Consider the following 15,338-nt stretch of genomic DNA (forward strand, 5'->3'; position numbering starts at 1 on the left):
AAAGCTTCTTTCGAATTTTAATGCGTGGACTAAAACCATCGGCTGTATAAACTAAAACGGAAATGCTTTTACTTTGAAGCCTGTTTATTTATGAACAGTGTACGTAACCTACGTACGTCGTATACGTACCCCGTAAAACAAGTCAATCAGTGCATGTGATTAGCGGTCATTGTCGCCCCTCAATGATGTACGGGCACGTCAAGAAAAGAAAGGTGGATGCTGAAGGCCGAAATTTCAAGAAGATTTGGAGCACTAAATATTTGTTTACTGAAGTCGGTGGTAAACCCGTCTGTTTAGTTTGTGGAGAGCACGTCGCCGTGTTAAAGGAGTATAATGTGAGTCGGCATTATGAGACAAAACACGCGGAGAAATACAGACACTTGGTGGAGGCTGAGAGAGCGCGAATATCAGAAGACTTGCTAGCAAAGCTAGCAAAACAACAAGGCTGTTTTAGCAAGCTACACACAGCCCGGGATGCAGCGACCAAGACCAGCTTCGTCATATCCCACAAAATCGCTAAAAACAGCAAGCCGTTCTCGGATGGCGAGTTTGTGAAAGAGTACTTGGTGGACTCTGCCGCGCTAATATGCCCTGAGAATAAAGAAGCATTTGAAAAAGTCCCGCTGTCCAGGCGAACCGTCACCAGAAGGGTGGAAGGAATCGCGGAGAATCTCGAATGTCAGCTCAAAAGTGGAGTTGAAAGTTTTGACTTTTTCTCTTTGGCTTTGGATGAGAGCTGTGATGTCCGTGACACTGCCCAGTTACTGGTGTTTCTCCGGGGAATAAGGCAGAACTTCAAGATTACGGAGGAGCTGGCAGCATTGAGGTCAATAAAAGGAACGACAACGGGAAGCGATCTGTTCAAGGAGGTCGATGCATGCATGGTCAAGCTTGGACTGAAATGGGACAAACTGGTAGGCGTCACTACTGATGGTTGTCCGAATATGACAGGAAAACATGTCGGACTTTTGAAACAGATCCAAGATAAAGTGACTGAACTCGGCACAGAGCATCATTTAGTGTTGATACATTGTATTATACATCAGCATGTACTGTGCAGGTCTGTGCTAAAACTTAACCATGTTATTGATGTAACAAAAACGGTTAACTTTATCAGGGCACGAGCATTAAATCACAGGCAGTTTGTTGCACTTTTAGAGGAGCATGAGAATGAACATGGTGACATCATGTACCACACAGCTGTCAGATGGCTCAGTCTGGGCAAAGTGCTCAAAAGATTTTGGGACCTGAAAACAGAGATTCAAGAGTTTTGTGAGATCAAAGGCAAAAACATCCCGAGCTTTCAAATATGAACTGGATGGCAGATTTTGCATTTGCTGTAGATGTGACGGCACTGATGAATGAACTGAACACTAAACTGCAAGGCAAGGGCCTTTTCGTTCATGACATGCATAACCTGGTGAAGGCTTTTATGAGAAAGTTGCTGTTTCTTTCAAGTCAACTACAGAACAACACTCTCACTCACATGCAAACCCTTAAAGAAGTCAGACCATCAGCTAATCATCTCTGCAGGTACTCATCCATGTTAGGACATTTGCATGGTGAGTTTTTAAGGCGATTTGATGATTGTAAAAACATTGAGGATGAAATGCACCTGGTTTCCTCTCCCTTTGCCTGCAGAGTAGATGATGCACCCAGTGATGTTCAGCTGGAGCTCATTGACCTGCAGTCTGACACAGTACTGGCAGAGCACTTTAAGTCAGCATCACTGCTGGAGTTCTACTCATCTCTTAAGGAGGAGAACTTTCCAAACATGAGGAGACATGCTCAGAAGATGTTGGTTCTGTTTGGATCTACCTACATATGTGAACAAACATTCTCAGTAATGAAGTTTACCAAATCCAGGTTCAGATCCTCTCTTACTGATGATCATCTGTCAGCTGTGCTTCGCATCTCCACCTCAGACATTCAACCTGACTTTAATGCACTCGTTAAAGGGCAGCAAAGGCTAGATTTCTCTCACTGAACAAGAAAATACACAAAAGTGTGTTCACTATTACTTTTTGTCTGCACAGCTTGGCAGTTTGACAATCATAATGTGACATATCTTGTTAATGATATTTGTTAATGTAATTAAAAAAAGAGTTACAAATGTTTCATGTTTACAATTGTTTTGAATAACTGCAATGAATAAAAAATTTTTTTGTTAAAATAACTCTGACTTTCTCTTTACCTAATAATAACACAGACACTTACCAGCATGTGTAAACAATGCCATTTGCTGCTTTCAATGTAGAAATAAAATTCATATGCAGAATAGAGTTTAAACTTTTGGCCCGGCCCTCCACAATATTTTCTGCTTCTCATTTGGCCCCTTCGGAAAAATAATTGCCCACCCCTGCTCAAGGCGCTGAAAAACTTGCTTTAGGTGTGAAAAATGCTCCTCAACTGAAGAACTAGCCACCAAGATGTCGTCCAGGTAAACAGAAACGAAAGCGAGGTCGTGCAGCACCGAGTCCATCAACCTCTGAAAAGCCGTGCCTCTACTCTTGCCTGGCCATAATAAAACATAAAAAAATGACAAGAAAGAATAGAAAGTGTCATCTGCTCAGTGTATTGACACATCTTATACACAGCAGACACAAATTGCACTTAACAAGTTTTGAACAATCAAAACTCAGTAACCAATCAGGTGTCTAACATTGATTTTTTTTTTTTTGAGAATCAAAACCACAATATAAATAAAGCTTTCAATTTCTATTCAAGAAAATGTGCCCATCTTTTCTAAAACTCTCTCTCCCTCTCTCTCTCTCTCTCTGTCTCCCTCTCTCTCTCTCTCTCTCTCTCTCTCTCTCTCTCTCTCTCTCTCTCGCCCCGCTTCCTCATTAGTTTTAATGTTGGTTTTTTTTCCGGAATAAATGTGAATGTTTGATGAGAGGCTGTATCTGGCAGCATGAATCACTCATTGAGTAAAAAGAAAAAAGTGATGGCACGTGTCGCCCCAATTAATCCCTAAAACACAAGAGCCTCTAAACGTATTGAGAACAGGTAGGAAGCATGTTACAAGCTAATAAAACTAGTAAACAGAGTCCGTGTGTGTATCAGTGAAAGTGAGCGGGTTTTATGTTTCTATGTTTCTTCAGGTGAGATGTCCAGTTCCTGGACGTTCACAGCACTTTCACGGCTGGGAGACATAGTTTGCATTGTACAGAGAGGTTAAGAGATTTCTCCGACTTTAAAACATAGTGATGAAAGCAACTGTCTGCATAATCCATGGCAAAGCATGGATTGTCAGCCTGAAAGCGTCGGGAAGTGTCGCAATGCCAGTGCATGGCGCATGTGACAGCTGCATTTCTAGTTTATTCCATCTGATTTCTACTGTAATCCTGCTCAGTAATCCCAGTTTTTATCGAATATACCTGTAATGAGATTACACATTTTTTTATGTACTGTAACAGATTACAGTTATATGTTATATAACATATATGTTATATGTTTTTTGTATCCTAGTTATGAAACACTGTTACATGTATTCCATTACTACCCAACCCTGGTTGCACCTAAACATGTGATCCACACTCAGACCTTACTGAGACTTAATAAACTAAAGTTTTCTAGCTGTGCAATGACTTGAAGTAAAGCTCTGGTAAACAAGCTGCATGTAATGATGTTTATGTAGGTACAAACAGCCAGAAGAGTCTTTAGAGCCAGAAGTGGACAGACGAAATCACCTTGTACTGCAGGTGACAGGAGGAGCAGCAAGGTGGGCGAGATACAGGTTCTGGGAGATTCCCACAACACACTGTAGACAAAAGAAAAGTGTTAAATGCACAGGTTCCACAAGTTGAGAGACTCTTAAGATCAACACCAGGAGACACCAGATCACTTTGATTGATTGTGAGGACAACACACACGGAGTGAGGTGGTATTGAAAGGCTAATTGCAGGAGGAAAGGTTTGTTTTGTAGAATGGGTCTCTTGTATTAAATTCAATGTAATTTGGATCAAATATCTTTGTTATTTTAAAAGCATGTTTTGTTGTGAGATGTAATTTAATTTAATCACAATAACCAGCCAAAGTATTTTCTATGTTTACTACGTTTAAAACTAAATGATCAACCATCTCAACAGTCATTGGTGGACATTTAATGTATGTTTCATCACCTGAAGAGTCCAACTTTGCTTTACATCTTTAACTTATATACAAGTGAAATCACAGCTCTAAGTTCTTGTTACTGAATAGTCCCTAAACGGCTCACCTACATGGCTGTGAGGCCCTGTCCGGAGGGATGGATGAGCCCGATGAAACGTGGGATCAGCCGTTGGTGGAGATTTCCACTCAACCCTTTGAAGCGCTGCTCCCACGTTCCTCCACTTGGACCATGGTTTAATCGAGGAAAATCATGTCACACTGAAAAAACAATTCTGTCATTTCATTTTTGAGTGTACTTTTTTAAGATAGAGCTTCTCAGGCTGGTTTAATCAAGTAAAATCATGTCTTAAAGGTGTACAGGAGGATTTTCTTTTTCCGGGTGGATCATTGGTCCTCCCAACTGTCAATCATTCTGGTGATATATTACGCAAGGCCGTCGTACGTGCTCGTCCCCAGGTAGCGTGGATCTATTAGTTTTCACTTTCTGCGCATGCGCGCTTTCAGGTGTATATGGTGAGCTACGCCTTCAGCGAGCTCGCAGTTCTCACCGGGTACTTTGAAAATGGCAGAGGGTCGCAAAAGAGAAAAAGTGTCTTCGAAGTGTATGAGAAGAAGAGAAAGGCTTCGGAAGAGAGAAACAAGACCAGAGTGTTTTTGGGAGATTCTTTCACACGATGGCGTGCGCTGAAAGCCCAGGTTGGGCTTCCCACTGATGCTTCAGTCGCGAAGTTTCTACTCGACAGGTAAAGTTTGGCATTCTATTTGGAGAAATCCATTTCAAATCACTTCCAGTAAAAGTTATCTATGTCTATATTGTAACTTTCCAGGGTTGATTAGTGGAAAAAGTTCAAATCTTCTTGTAAAGTGAGCTTGTGTAAGCGATGCTGACTTGTGACTTGTAAACAGTGCGTGCACGAGGAGAACTGGGCTCGTTCATGTCTCTCGCACACGTTTTAGTAGGCGTTCCGTCTCGGGAGCAGGTAGAGCTTTGCGCATGTGCATTTTTCAAAATCTTTCCTAAAATTCGGGAAAATCCTACTGTACACCTTTAAGATAGAGCTGCTCAGGCTGGTTTAATTGAGAAAAAAATCATGTTATTTTCTTAAGATAGAGCTGCTGAGGCTGGTTTAATGTAGACAAATCGTGTTACTGTCTTTATATAGAGCTGATCTTGCTGGTTTAATCTAGAAAATCACGTGCTGCTCAGGCTAGTTTAATCTCGAAAAATCGTGTTACTGCCTTTAGATAGAGCTGATCAGGCTGGTTTGATCTAGAAAATCACATTACTGTCTTTAGTTAGAGCTGATCAGGCTGGTTTGATTTAGAAAATCACGGTACTGTCTCTAGATGGAGCTGCTCAGGCTGGTTTAATAAAAAAAAAAAAAAAAAAAAATCAATCCCGTTACTGTCTTTAGATATAGCATCTCAGACTGGTTTAATCTAGAGAAATCGTGTTACTGACTTTAGGTAGAGATGCTTAGTGTTGGAATTCGTTCCTGTGTTCCCCTGAATTCCTGCTTGTTCGTTTGATCCGGGAGAGGCAGGAACAGAGTTAATATCTTCAATAGTGAATTTAATAATCACACAAACAAGAGATTACAAAAATACATATATCAGATTACATAATACGAGCTGGAGCAGGAGTCTGGTTCGCATTGCCGGCAGTAAGTCGGACCTGTTCCCTGTGCACGTTGGCCTCCGGCAGGGGTGTCCTTTATCACCGGTTCTGTTCATCATATATATGGACAGGATTTCTAGGCACAGCCGGGGGCCGGAGGGGGTCCGGCTTGGGGACCACAGAATCTCATCTCTGCTATTTGCGGATGATGTGGTTCTGTTGGCCCCATCAAGCCTGGATCTCCAGCGTGCACTGACACGGTTCGCAGCCAAGTGTGAAGCAGCTGGGATGAGGATCAGCACCTCTAAATCCGAGGCCATGGTTCTCGACCGGAAAAAGGTGGCTTGCCCCCTCCAGGTCGGTGGAGTGCCCTTGTCCCAAGTGGAGGAGTTTAAGTATCTTGGGGTCTTGTTCACGAGTGGGGGAAAGATGGAGCGTGAGATCGACAGGCGGATCGGTGCAGCGTCTGCAGTTATGCGGACGTTGTATCGGTCCATCGTGGTGAAGAAGGAGCTGAGCCAAAAAGCGAAGCTCTCGATTTACCGGTCGATCTTTGTTCCTACCCTCACCTATGGTCATGAACTATGGGTCATGACCGAAAGAACGAGATCCCGGATACAAGCGGCTGAAATGAGCTTCCTCCGTAGGGTGGCTGGGCGTACCCTAAGAGATAGGGTGAGGAGCTCAGTCACCAGGGAGGAGCTCGGAGTAGAGCCGCTGCTCCTCCACATCGTGAGGAGCCAGCTGAGGTGGCTCGGGCATCTATTTCGGATGCCCCCCGGACGCCTCCCGAGGGAGGTGTTCCGGGCATGTCCCTCCGGTAGGAGGCCTCGGGGCAGACCCAGGACACGCTGGAGAGACTATGTCTCTCGGCTGGCCTGGGAACGCCTTGGGGTGCCACCGGAGGAGCTGGAGGAAGTGTCTGGGGCGAGGGAAGTCTGGGCAACTCTGCTTGGACTGCTGCCTCCGCGACCCGGCCCCGGATAAGCGGCAGAAAATGGATGGATGGATGGATGGATGGATGGACTTGGCACGTCACATGAACAGAGAGGAGCGCTATTTCACCTCCTCCCTTGCTGTCGTCTACTTCTCTGTGTTCTTCTTACTTCGGTGTACAGGGATTATTCTGCCCTTTGACGTGTGGAGCTGTCTCCTGGATTAGCCGATCCAGGGGCAACTTGCTTCAGATGGATGGAGGTTTCCTGAAGAGTGCGATGTGGTTTTCCCGCCAGAGTACACTGCGACAGATGGCACCGCATTGTTCCTCTTGTATCCAGGGTTCGACTAACGGCCGGACCCTCCTCTCCAGTACCCTGGAATAGACTTTCCTGGGGAGCCTTTGTCACTCAGCCGAACAGCGTGAGACGTCCTCTTGACGACCTTAAATCGACCCGTTCACCTTGGCTCGGACCACTTCCTCTTTATCAACCTGAGAAGAACCCAGGGGCTGGTGTTGAGGATCTCAGCCGAGTCCCCCCTGGCTGCCAGTCCCGGCAACCTGTGCAGAGAAACGAGATTCCAGACATCTCAAAACTGCGTTGTCACATCTCTCACCTGAACATAGATTTTTCTCTTGTATAGATTTGGCTAATGCTTTTTTCTGTCTGCCACTGGTGGATCAGGTGAAACCACTGCAAACAGGTCCGACTTATTGCCGCCAATGCAAACCAAACTCCTGTTCCGGGAATACAAAGACCGAACAGCCCTTAACAAAGGGCCCCGGACTCCATGCTCCCGGAGCACCCCCCCACAGGATGTCTCAGGGGACACGGTCGAACGCCTTCTCCAGATCCAGAAAACACATGTGGACTGGTTGGGCAAACTCCCATGAACCCTCAAGCAGCTGGTGGAGGGTATAGAGCTGGTCCAGTGTTCCACGACCAGAATGAAAACCGCATTATTCCTCTTGGATCCAAGGTTTGACTAACGGCCGGACCCTCCACTCCAGTACACTGGAATAGACTTTCCTGGGGAGGCTGAGGAGTGTGATCCCTCTGTAGTTGGAACACACCACACCACGTGGTCCCTCTCACCACAAGAGAGGGACCACAACCCCATTCTGCCTGTCCAGAGGTACCGTCCCCGCGTCACGCGATGTTGCAGGGATGAAGGGCCCCGGACTCCATGCTCCCGGAGTATGGAGTCGGTTTGCCAGAATTTCCTCGGGGCAGACCGAAAGTCCTCTTCCATGGCCTCTCCGAACTCCTCCCAGACCCGAGTTATTGCCTCCACCACAGCCATGAACTATGGGTCATGACCGAAAGAACGAGATCCCAGATACAAGCGGTTGAAGTGAGCTTCCTGCGTAGGGTGGCTGAGCGCACCCTTAGAGATAGGATGAGGAGCTTGAGAGTTGGTTTTTAGAATAAAGTTTGTATTTTACTAGACCATAGTCGTACTTTCACTATTCAAGTTTAAACATGAAGTGTTTATCAGGTTTAAGCAGTTTCATTATGCTGGATTTGACTGCTATGGTCTTCTCATCAGTTGTGGCCGAAAAAATGCTTCAGACGATTAACTGAGTGTGTTTTTAGAATAAAGTTTGTATTTCACGAAACATACGAAACTCTCACTATTCAACTTTTAAATGATGTGTTTATCAGGTTCAAGCAGTTTCAACCAGTTTTATTTAGTGGAGTAACTGCTATTTTCATTTCATCAGGAGTGGCCGAAATGACGCTCCTCACGGGATATAGAGTGATTTTGGAATAAAGTTTTTATTTTATTAGAACAAACTAGTACTTTCTCAATTCAAGTTTAAATGATGTGTTTATCAGGTTCAAGCACTTTCAACCAGTTTTATTTGGTCGAGTAACTGCTATTTTCATTTCATTAGGAGTGGCCGAAATGATGCTCCACATGGGATATAGAGTGATTTTGGAATAAAGTTTTTATTTTATTAGAACAAACTAGTACTTTCTCAATTCAAGTTTAAACATGATGGACTTAGCAGTTGCAAGCACTTTCAAACAATTATATTTAGTGGAGTAGCTGCTATTTTCATTTCATCAGTAGTGGCCGAAATGATGCTCCACACGGGAAATAGAGTACTTTTGGAATAAAGTTTTTATTTCATTAGAACAAACTAGTAGTTTCTCAATTCAAGGTTAAACATGATGGACTTAGCAGTTGCAAGCACTTTCAACCAATTATATTTAGTGGAGTAACTGCTATTTTCATTTCATCAGTAGTGGCCGAAATGATGCTCCACACGAGATATAGAGTAATTTTGGAAGAAAGTTTTTATTTCATTAGAACAAACTAGTACTTTCTCAATTCAAGTTTAAATGATGTGTTTATCAGGTTCAAGCAGTTTCAACCAGTTTTATTTAGTGGAGTAACTGCTATTTTCATTTCATTAGGAGTGGCCGAAATGATGCTCCACACGGGATTTAGAGTGATTTGGAATAAAGTTTTTATTTCATTAGAACAAACTAGTACTTTCTCAATTCAAGGTTAAATGATGTGTTTATCAGGTTCAAGCAGTTTCAACCAGTTTTATTTAGTGGAGGTACTGCTATTTTCATTTCATCAGTAGTGGCCGAAATGATGCTCCACACGAGATATAGAGTAATTTTGGAAGAAAGTTTTTATTTCATTAGAACAAACTAGTACTTTCTCAATTCAAGTTTAAATGATGTGTTTATCAGGTTCAAGCAGTTTCAACCAGTTTTATTTAGTGGAGTAACTGCTATTTTCATTTCATCAGGAGTGGCCGAAATGATGCTCCTCACGGGATATAGAGTGATTTGGAATAAAGTTTTTATTTCATTAGAACAAACTAGTACTTTCTCAATTCAAGTTTAAACATGATGGACTTAGCAGTTGCAAGTACTTTCAACCAATTATATTTAGTGGAGTAACTGCTATTTTCATTTCATTAGGAGTGGCCGAAATGATGCTCCACACGGGATATAGAGTAATTTTGGAAGAAAGTTTTTATTTCCTTAGAACAAACTAGTACTTTCTCAATTCAAGTTTAAATGATGAGTATATCAGGTTCAAGCAGTTTCAACCAGTTTTATTTAGTGGAGTAACTGCTATTTTCATTTCATCAGTAGTGGCCGAAATGATGCTCCTCACGGGATACAGAGTGATTTTGGAATAAAGTTTTTATTTCATTAGAACAAACTAGTACTTTCTCAATTCAAGTTTAAATGATGTGTTTATCAGGTTAAAGCAGTTTCAACCTCTTTTATTATGCTAGGTTTGACTGTTATGGTCTTTTCATCAGTTGTTGCCGAAAAGATGCTTCAGACGAGATACTGAGTATGTTTTTAGAATAAAGTTTTAATTTCATTAGGACAAACTCGTACTTTCACTATTCAAGTATCTACCCAGATAAATGTACACTAACACAACTATTGCTCAACCAAGGTGCTAAAAACACTGTGTTATAGTTGCGAGGTTACAATTTGTATAGACTACAGAAGTGAAAGCCACAGGTTTAACCATCACCTGTGCATTAACAACATTTTCGCACTTTTCGAAACAGCTTTTGCGTGACTCCTACCATGAGTCGTCAGAGACACTGCGTGCTCGGAGCAAAGATACCTCGGGAGCCACATGACCCAGTTGAAGACTGTTGTCGCCGGTTTTCTATGGCTGTCTACACAGGAGAGAAGAAACCTCAACAGCGAGTTGCTATGACACACATCCATCAGTGCTCTCAGCCGCACCACCACGTGGTCTCGCAGCTCTTTCACTCCTTTTCAGGAGAAGGAACATTGTAATTTTCCAGCACCTCACAGTGCTATCAGCTCCCTCACTCTCTCCACCGGAGAGAACCAGGATGTTCTAGCTCAGATGACTCTGACCATTCCGATATCCCAAGGGTACCTGGTCTTTGGACCAGCCAGCTTGAGTCCCTTGCAGAGGACATAGAGCAGTTCGAACCAAACAACCCGGAAATTCGTGTAGCGGACTACCTGGGGGAGGTTGAACGCTGCCTCTTCAACCTGCCTCATCCTTCGTCCCTAGAGAAGCTTACGCTTCTCTGGAAGATGACATCCAGGAGTGTCCATGTTTACGTAGAGTCCCTCCCATCTGCCATCAGAGACCATTACTCAGCCCTCTGTCATGCACTTAGGGAAGCAGGATCATCTGCACAATGATCCTGCCTCTGCAAACTTTGGTGCATTTACAATCACTCAAAAGGGGGCGGAGACTCCCAGATAGTATTTATAGGTGCCTAAGGGCTGCCTACTTCCAAGGCCACAATGCACCAGGATTGGACAAAGACCAGACTTTTAAGTCCCTCTTCGTTAACAACCTCCACAACAGTGTGAGGATCGATGTCGCCCTTTTCTGCAGGACCAAAAACCCCACCATGAAAGACCTCCGCAAACATGCGCAGATGGTGTGGGAGCTGCACCACCGTTCAGGTGAAAACTATGATGGTGATGCAGGTGTCCTGAGGTCTCAGGTGAGGAGAGGTAAGTCTAAAAACCGAGGCTGAGGTCAGACTCAAAACAACTGGGATGCAGATGTCCCACAGTGGATTAAAACCTGCAGCAGAGAGGTGAAGCAGCACCTGAACCCGCCTGGTAAGAAGGGACCTGGCTCCCCCTGACCGCATGACTTAGCCCCTCCCCTCCGCACACAAAGTTCATTTTGGCAGGAGGAGGAGATCCAGGAGGTGAAAGAGGCCCATTTGACATTCTTGGGTAATCTTGGCTATGCCAACCACAGATACACTTCAGTGGTGGTAGGGGTTGTTGACACTCTCTCACTGCTTGGTACTGGGTCAGAAATCCCCCTCATGTGTTCAGACACCTTCGCACGGGTTGCTAGAACCACGCTTGCGCATGCCACTTAAGGAAAGCCACTTCAGGTGGAAGAGTGTAGCATAAACATCCGAGGCTTCACTCAGGACTTGCACCACATCACTCAATGTGTCTGGGTCAACAGCTTTCCAGGACATGTCAGCGACGCATCCCATCCACGTCACTGATCTGGACACAGAAGAACTGCTTATTGGTCAGGACATTCTAAACCGACTCGCTGCCACCAAACGGCGCCTATGGTCCCAAGTCGTTAGCCCGACTCCCATTGGCTAAGAACTAGGCCACCCAGCTTCTAACAGCCATCGTTCAGCCACTCCACGGGTCCAAAATCTGACACCTGGTCAGATTAAAGTGACCGCATTTCCACCTTTAGAGATGTTAACTGACAGTTCATTCCACAATCTTGAACTAATTCTCATCTCATTGACAATCTGCCTTCGTCCCTCACCAGCGACGACACGCATGACACAACTCTCCTCATTTCCACAACCAAAACCATCACCAGCACTCACCATGTTTACCTTGAACAGGTTCTTCATGGTACAAAACCGAGCACCGAAGGTGACATGGTTGTGCACGCTCCAATGACTCAACCAGAGAATACAGACATTTCAGGTAAACAGACCATGTCTGTACCAGAAGAACCTTATTCAGGCTTCGAGTCAAAGACCGAGCAACGCTCTGCTGAGGCTCGCGCTTTACCACAACAGAAACAAGGAGATGCATTTGTATGAGGAGGTCTCCCGCGATTATCACACGATCTTCGCAAGGGACTCGCACAAAAGGGGGGGGGAGTCACAGACTCACTCCCCCCCACCCAGTGCGCGTCCCCACTGACCTCGAGGCACTGCCATCTTCTGAAACCCAGTACATACCCTTTCTAGCTGACGGGGTCAAGCGGTCCTGGGCCTGAATTCACTGGTTTGAAACAGCCTGCGCTCGAATCTCACACCTTCCCTGTTATTCAAAATTGTTATATCTAAAGAGAAACATTAATCAATTTAAATAACACTTTTTTTGGCATTAACTATTTCCAGTTTAGCTGGTGGTGGCCCAACGTCATTATTATTTGATAAATAACCAATTTATTCTAATGAATAATTTTTCATAAATAAATTATTTTTGATAAAATGTTGCTCCGTGCTCTTGTTAATCTTCCAACATGTGAGATGTTGTTGATGAATACACAGCACAGTTCCACAGTAACCAATGTGTTTTACACAGCCACAAAAGAAACAGAACACGTCATCAGTCTGCCACGGGACATACACAGAGAGTCAGTTTAGTATTACCATTAGCATGCATTTAATTGGACTGTGGAAGAAAACCAGAGAACCCTGAGGAAACACATGCACACACAAGTTAATTCCACAAACACCTCCAGGTGGATTTAACCCCACGATTTTCTGTATGTAGCCATTGAGACAATTTGACCATTGTAATTGATAGAGCTGATAAAACATTTATTTGGTATATAGTTGTAATCTCAATATGAAAGGTTGTAGAAATTAATCATGCCCAAAAACTCCTGCAGGGCCTTAACCGAGGCTGGACGAGGAAAATCTGTCACCGCTTGCACCTTAGACGGCAACGGAATGGCACCCTGAGTTGAAATACGATGACCCAAAAAGTCAATCACAGGCAGACCAAACTGGCACTTAGCAGGGTTGACAATAAGGCCATGTTCCTCAAGGCCAGACCTGGGTATTTTAAGGCCCGCGGGACCCGATTCTGACCGGCCCGCGAAAGATTGCTTAGAATTAAGAAAACAAAAGCTTCTTTCGAATTTTAATGCGTGGACTAAAACCATCGGCTGTATAAACTAAAACGGAAATGCTTTTACTTTGAAGCCTGTTTATTTATGAACAGTGTACGTAACCTACGTACGTCGTATACGTACCCCGTAAAACAAGTCAATCAGTGCATGTGATTAGCGGTCATTGTCGCCCCTCAATGATGTACGGGCACATCAAGAAAAGAAAGGTGGATGCTGAAGGCCGAAATTTCAAGAAGATTTGGAGCACTAAATATTTGTTTACTGAAGTCGGTGGTAAACCCGTCTGTTTAGTTTGTGGAGAGCACGTCGCCGTGTTTAAGGAGTATAATGTGAGTCGGCATTATGAGACAAAACACGCGGAGAAATACAGACACTTGGTGGAGGCTGAGAGAGCGCGAATATCAGAAAACTTGCTAGCAAAGCTAGCAAAACAACAAGGCTGTTTTAGCAAGCTACACACAGCCCGGGATGCAGCGACCGAGACCAGCTTCGTCATATCCCACAAAATCGCTAAAAACAGCAAGCCGTTCTCGGATGGCGAGTTTGTGAAAGAGTGCTTGGTGGACTCTGCCGCGCTAATATGCCCTGAGAATAAAGAAGCATTTGAAAAAGTCCCGCTGTCCAGGCGAACCGTCACCAGAAGGGTGGAAGGAATCGCGGAGAATCTCGAATGTCAGCTCAAAAGTGGAGTTGAAAGTTTTGACTTTTTCTCTTTGGCTTTGGATGAGAGCTGTGATGTCCGTGACACTGCCCAGTTACTGGTGTTTCTCCGGGGAATAAGGCAGAACTTCAAGATTACGGAGGAGCTGGCAGCATTGAGGTCAATAAAAGGAACGACAACGGGAAGCGATCTGTTCAAGGAGGTCGATGCATGCATGGTCAAGCTTGGACTGAAATGGGACAAACTGGTAGGCGTCACTACTGATGGTTGTCCGAATATGACAGGAAAACATGTCGGACTTTTGAAACAGATCCAAGATAAAGTAACTGAACTCGGCACAGAGCATCATTTAGTGTTGATACATTGTATTATACATCAGCATGTACTGTGCAGGTCTGTGCTAAAACTTAACCATGTTATTGATGTTGTAACAAAAACGGTTAACTTTATCAGGGCACGAGCATTAAATCACAGGCAGTTTGTTGCACTTTTAGAGGAGCATGAGAATGAACATGGTGACATCATGTACCACACAGCTGTCAGATGGCTCAGTCTGGGCAAAGTGCTCAAAAGATTTTGGGACCTGAAAACAGAGATTCAAGAGTTTTGTGAGATGAAAGGCAAAAACATCCCGAGCTTTCAGATATGAACTGGATGGCAGATTTTGCATTTGCTGTTGATGTGACGGCACTGATGAATGAACTGAACACTAAACTGCAAGGCAAGGGCCTTTTCGTTCATGACATGCATAACCTGGTGAAGGCTTTTATGAGAAAGTTGCTGTTTCTTTCAAGTCAACTACAGAACAACACTCTCACTCACATGCAAACCCTTAAAGAAGTCAGACCATCAGCTAATCATCTCTGCAGGTACTCATCCATGTTAGGACATTTGCATGGTGAGTTTTTAAGGCGATTTGATGATTGTAAAAACATTGAGGATGAAATGCACCTGGTTTCCTCTCCCTTTGCCTGCAGAGTAGATGATGCACCCAGTGATGTTCAGCTGGAGCTCATTGACCTGCAGTCTGACACAGTACTGGCAGAGCACTTTAAGTCAGCATCACTGCTGGAGTTCTACTCATCTCTTAAGGAGGAGAACTTTCCAAACATGAGGAGACATGCTCAGAAGATGTTGGTTCTGTTTGGATCTACCTACATATGTGAACAAACATTCTCAGTAATGAAGTTTACCAAATCCAGGTTCAGATCCTCTCTTACTGATGATCATCTGTCAGCTGTGCTTCGCATCTCCACCTCAGACATTCAACCTGACTTTGATGCACTCGTTAAAGGGCAGCAAAGGCTAGATTTCTCTCACTGAACAAGAAAATACACAAAAGTGTGTTCACTATTACTTTTTGTCTGCACAGCTTGGCAGTTT

This window comes from Blennius ocellaris, assembly GCF_963422515.1.
Source record: "Blennius ocellaris genome assembly, chromosome: 4".
Lineage (NCBI taxonomy): Eukaryota > Metazoa > Chordata > Actinopteri > Blenniiformes > Blenniidae > Blennius > Blennius ocellaris.